Source organism: Carassius gibelio, chromosome B19, assembly GCF_023724105.1.
Source record: "Carassius gibelio isolate Cgi1373 ecotype wild population from Czech Republic chromosome B19, carGib1.2-hapl.c, whole genome shotgun sequence".
Taxonomy (NCBI): Eukaryota; Metazoa; Chordata; class Actinopteri; order Cypriniformes; family Cyprinidae; genus Carassius; species Carassius gibelio.
Window position 1 is genome coordinate 7029368 of NC_068414.1, and position 6000 is coordinate 7035367.

Consider the following 6000-nt stretch of genomic DNA (forward strand, 5'->3'; position numbering starts at 1 on the left):
CACCCCCTTCCAATGTGTCCTTGGATACCAACCTCCACTCTTCCCATGGTCAGGTGAGCCCTCGCAGGTCCCAGCGGTAGATCACTGGTTCCGACAGAGCGAGAGGGTCTGGGACTCGGCTCACGTGCATCTCCAGCGGGCAGTGCGGAGGCATAAGGAGCAAACGGACGCTCGTCGAGGACCCACGCCGCAATACCAACCTGGACAACAAGTCTGGCTCTTGACGAGGGACATCCGCCTCCGACTGCCCTGCCGTAAGCTGAGTCCCCGATACATCGGACCATTCACTATTGAACGGCAACTGAACGAAGTGACCTATAGACTCCAACTCCCTGCACAGTACCGTATCTCACCTTCATTCCATGTCTCACTCCTCAAACCCTTCACTGAACCTTTGTCTCCTCCATCCACAGAACCTGGTGATGATGCCGTACCTCCTCCTCCGGCCATCGAAGACGACAACGACATCTTCCGGGTCAGAGCTATCCTCGACTCTCGACGACGGGGTCCTCAACTGGAGTACCTTGTGGACTGGGAAAACTACGGCCCGGAGGAGCGTTGCTGGGTTAATCGTAACGACATCCTGGACCCCAGCCTTCTCATTGACTTTCAATAAGACCATCCAGACCGCCCCGCTCCCCGTGGCCGAGGTAGACCCCATCGTCGCACAAGATCCCAGCCGTCAGGAGCCGCCCGTGGAGGAGGGGGTACTGTCACAGCCACACCTTCTACACTCCCGGAATCGGACACTTACGCCACACCCACTCGTCCCCAATCACCCGAATTCTGAACTCCTGTGCATCATCACCAGAACCACATATAAAGCCATCAGTCACCATCACTCATCGTCTGGTCTTGCACCGATCTCCTCACTTGCCTGAACGCCATTATTAAACCTACCTGAACTCTTGAACCCTCTTCATCCTCGTCAGTCTTCCTGTCCCCATCGTCTTCATCTGAGCACCATCTGGATCACCGTTCACCATAAGGGAAGTTGTGTTGTCACCGTTCTATCCACGTGTCAAGATTCACCTGTGTCTGAAACCTCTGATTCACATTAAACTACCTTATCACTGAATCCTCTGTGTCCTCGTCTGTGTCTGACAAAATGTTTCATGTTTGTTAGTTTTTTCATTGCATCTGAAAATTACTTTAAGAAACAAAAAAAGCCTCCTCCCCTCTAAAAATTGGGCATCATTCACAGTTACTTAAAACTTCAGGTTTGGAGGCCATTTTTGTTGTATTTTTTTAATTTATTTTATTATTATTATTATTTTTATTTTATTTTTTCTACGTTCAATATTTTCTTGATTTGCATATTCTGGTCACCTCAGTTTTTACAAAAATGCTTGATTACATTTATATTTACATTTATTCATTTAGCAGACGCTTTTATCCAAAGCGACTTACAGATGAGGACAGTGGAAGCAATCAAAAACAACAAAAAGAGCAATGATATATAAGAGCTATAACAAGTCTCAGTTAGGTTAACACAGTACACGTAGCATGGGATTTTAACTAATATAATAAATAAAAAGAAAACAGAATAAAAAATAAAAGAATAGAGCAAGCTAGTTAGAGGTCTTTACACATACACATATATATATATATATATTTGCATAATAAATTAAAAGAAAAATAGAATACAAAAAGATTAGAGAGGTAGTTAGATTTTTAAAGAATAGAATTAGAATAGAATAGGTTTTGAAAAGTACTATAAGGAATTATATACTCAGAAAAATCATATTCACCCTGCAAGGGTATACGAGATTTTTTTTTTACATACATTGGATTTACCATCAATTTGATCAATGCAAAACAAAATATAAAATCAAAATATAACAACAGAGGAAATAAGTAAGGCTATATCAAAACTTAAAACAAATAAAGTACCAGGAATGGACTGTTTGTCTGCTGAATGGTATAAAACATTCAAGCAACAACCGACACCAACAATTCATAATTGCTTTAATTCTACCTTACAGGAAGCAAATTCTTTTAGATTTAATAGATATAAATCAAACAGGATTTGTAAAACAAAGACAGACATATGGATAACACATGGCGAGCCCTACACATAAGGGATTATATATCTCAGAATAAAACTAGCACTCTTCTAATTAGTTTAGATACAGAAAAAGCTTTTGATTCAGTAAGCTGGGATTTTTAATACTTAGTTTTGCAACATTTTGGCTATGAAGATACCATTAGAATATTGAAATCTTTATATTTAACCCTCATAGGAAGAATTAATATTAACATTTCTGAACATATTATTCTAGAAAGGGGATGTTGACAAGGATGCCTGTTAAGCCCTACGCTATTTGCGTTATTTATTGAACCCTTGGCACAACTAATCAGGGATGATACAGAAATAAAAGGAGTAGTTGTGAAAGATATAGAACACAAGATTATTCTATACGCTGATGATGTGTTATTGTTTCTTACATACCCAGAACGTAGCTTACCCAAAGTGATGTACTCTCTTGAGAAATTTGGACTTTATTCAGGATATAAATTGAATATACATAAAACACAAACTCTTCCATGTAATCCTAGTAACAAAATCCGTAATGAATATACATTTAAATGGTATACATCCTCGATGAAATATCTTGGGGTTCATATTCCTGCAGACTTATCAAATATTTATAAAATGAACTATTATCCCATTACAAAAATTATAAAATAAATAGATGGCTTCTAGTGCCTTTAGACCTACACAACCGAATAGAGATAATAAATATGAATATATTGCCACGAATACTTTTTCTTTTTCAAGCATTACCAATAGAAATAGGAAAAATACAATTTGATGAATGGAAAAAACTAATATCCCATTTCATCTGGAAAGTTGGGCGGCCTAGAGTACGATTTAACACTCTACAACTTCCTAAAGATCAGGGTGGGAGAGGTCTACCCTCGTTAGACGACTACTATAAGGCAACTGGTTTGCTGGTGTAAAGATGAATACTGTGCAAAGTGGAATGATTTTGAACAGTCACAACTTGAATTACCTCTTCAAGTGTTACTAGGAGATAGAAACTTTCAGCAGACACAGTTACATAAATTGAATTATTTGACAAGGAATCCATTAGAAATTTGGTATAAAGAATTTAAGAATTCTAAAATTGGAAGACAAGGAAGGATACTAAGAGGGATAGAATATGATTTACAGTTTAAACCTGCAAGACTGGATCTAAGATTTAAGCAATGGCGTTCACAAGATATAACATCCTTTTGCCTTATCTCTACTGAGAGTGGACTAGAGAGTTTCCAACAACCTTCTTACAAATTTAACCTAGGTAAACAAGATTTTTTCCTTTACCTTCAAGTTAGACATTATTTTAATGAAAATATAAGAGATCCAGAAGATCCGGGATCAACTATAGTACAGATATTTGTGGATGCTTATAAAAAGAAGGTGAATAAGCAACTTATATCAAGAATTTATTGAACATAGTTTAATGTCAACAAAAAAACACTCAACAATGTATGTGAACCAAAAACGGAAAAAGGAAGCCAATATAAATATAACAGAAGAATGGTTAACTATGTGGAGAACACTGATGACTACAACTAATTCAGATCTATGGAGGGAATTCACCTGGAAAATATATAATAAGGTTTTTCATTACTCCTAGAATAAAACATTTTCAAACTGGAAATCAAAAAGTAGGTGAATGCTGGAGAAAATTTGGAAATTTAATGGCTGACCATTTACACATCTTTTGGGACTGCAATAGTATCCATACTTAATGGCAGAATCTAAATAAAAAGATAAATGAAATAATGGCATTGGATCTTGAGTGTAACTTTAAAACAATGTATTTGGGAATTTTCTCTTCAAAAATAACTAAGAAGGATATTTATCTCTTTAATATACTATTTACCTCTAGTAAGAAGGCCATTACAAGGAAATGGCTCAAGGAAGATCCACCATCTGTATGTGAATGGCAAGAAATTGTAAATGATGTGTACAGTATGGAAGTGCTGATGACCCTTTCCTTAAGACAACAGTCTACAAAAATGTCATTCTACTGGGGAAAATGGATGAGAAGAAAAGAAATCAATAAACTGTGACAGATAGGTAACCCTTAACATAACTTTGTAAAGTAGAACCTGATCAAAGTATAATTACTGATGAACGCAATGTAAACTGTATTAGGTGACCTGTGTATGTATATGTTTATGTTTATATGTTACTTTTTGTAACAAGTTCTTTGTTCCGTATGTTTGGAAAAAATGGAGGAAAAAAATAAAGGAAAAAATAAAAAATGTAACAGTCTAATCAATAATGAGCATTAATATATTCCGCACTCAAGCATACTGTATGTATTAAGTTTGCCACAAAGCACAGGCAGAAGTAGTCTATTTATTGTGAAAAAGGAGACATTTTAATTTATTTATAAACTAATGTTTTCTTGTCTGCTGCAAGATGACATTCACGGTGCTGATTCTCATCTCCACAGGATGCAGATAATCAGGGAGTATATCTGTATATTAGTTTTTATTGAGGTTTTCAAACATCAAAAACAAAAAATAACAGACAAAAAGACCCTTCAACAAACAAATCTGTGCAATGTGTAAAATGAATCAAAAGAACTATAAAAAGGAAGACAACCTCTATTACAGAGTGTAATCACAATAATTACAGAAAGTGATTATTACAGAACAGAAAAACATAAATAAGTAATTTAATCCTTCTGGTTTGACAAAAAAGTAAAGACTGGTTCCCACATCTTATCAAATTTAGCAGGGTTCCCGGATAAAGAGTATCTAATTCTTTCAAGATGTAATGTAGAAGTGAGTTCAGTTAGCCAGTCAGAAAAAAGGGGTCTGGTATTTTTCTTCAACAAAAGCAAGATAACTTTCTTAACTACAATCACACCATATTGAATGGGTAACCGTACCTTTGGCCAAAGAGCCTGCAAAGAGTCTGACCAACCAAGAATTGCTATGAATGGGTCAGGAAGTAAAGCACAATTGTAGACTTGGGCAAAGAAATGAAAAATTTCTATCAAAAAACTCTGAATTTGTGCGCAGAACCAAAAAAGATGTGCCAAGGTACCCTCAGCAGCTTTACACGTCGCATATAGGAGAGACAGAAGAATATAATTTACTAAGCTTTGTTTTAGATTAGTGAAGTCTATGTAATACCTTTGTCAGGGTTCTGTCACTTCAGTCTAGGGTTATTCATGGTTTTGTGACAGAGCCCTGATACTTTCATGTCATTGTTTTCATGTGAGCGCGCGGCTTCGAGACTGCTCGAGCCGTGCGCTCTCGTCTGCGTGTCCTGTTTCTTGTTGGAGCGTGGTGTTCGGATCCCGGCACTCATGTTTTGCTGAGTTTTGGTTTCGTGTCGGGGACTGAACACTCGCGCTCCATGTTCTGTTTTATTGTGGTATCGTGCGGTCTCAATGTGTTGTCTTGTATTGTTGCACACAGCTCGAGTTATCGGCTGTGTGCTTTCTTGTTCTATTTTGTCTTGCTGTCGCACGCAGCTTAGTTTTTACTGGCTGCGTGCTGTCTTGTGTGAACACGCGGTTTATGAGCTTGCTCATTAGCTGCGTGTTTGTGTCCAATGGTTTGCTGGCCATGTGCTTGTTTTTGTTTTGTGTGTCCACATGGCTTTTGTCTTCGTTCCTATCTGCCATGTGCTCTCGTCAATTGTTTTGACCCCACCCATCTTGTTACCTGATTATTGAAGTAATTTTCCCCACACGTGTTCCCTCGTTACCATCCTCATTAGCTCCCTATTTATTGTCCTTGTGTTTGCAGTCTGGGTGCTGGTTTGTCGTCGAATATTTGTCTGTGTATATTGTGCCTTGCCTTGCCTTGCCAGTCAAGTTTGTCTGTTTTCCCCCACGGGGTAGTTTTTGTTTGTTTGTTTTATTTTTAGTACTATTAAAGAGCTCTTCTCTCTGCATCATTGAGTCCTCGCCTCATCCCTCTACCTAAACCCTGACAGTACGAACTAGCCAGTATGAGGACTCAGCG

At 37.7% G+C, this 6000-nt stretch overlaps 1 protein-coding gene across 2 annotated transcripts in view; it reads left to right on the plus strand.

The window, feature by feature from the left end:
• LOC127979215 (uncharacterized) overlaps window positions 1-6000 on the plus strand; it is a 143377-nt gene that overhangs the window by 109925 nt on the left and 27452 nt on the right. The gene's annotated exons all lie outside the window — the stretch shown is intronic.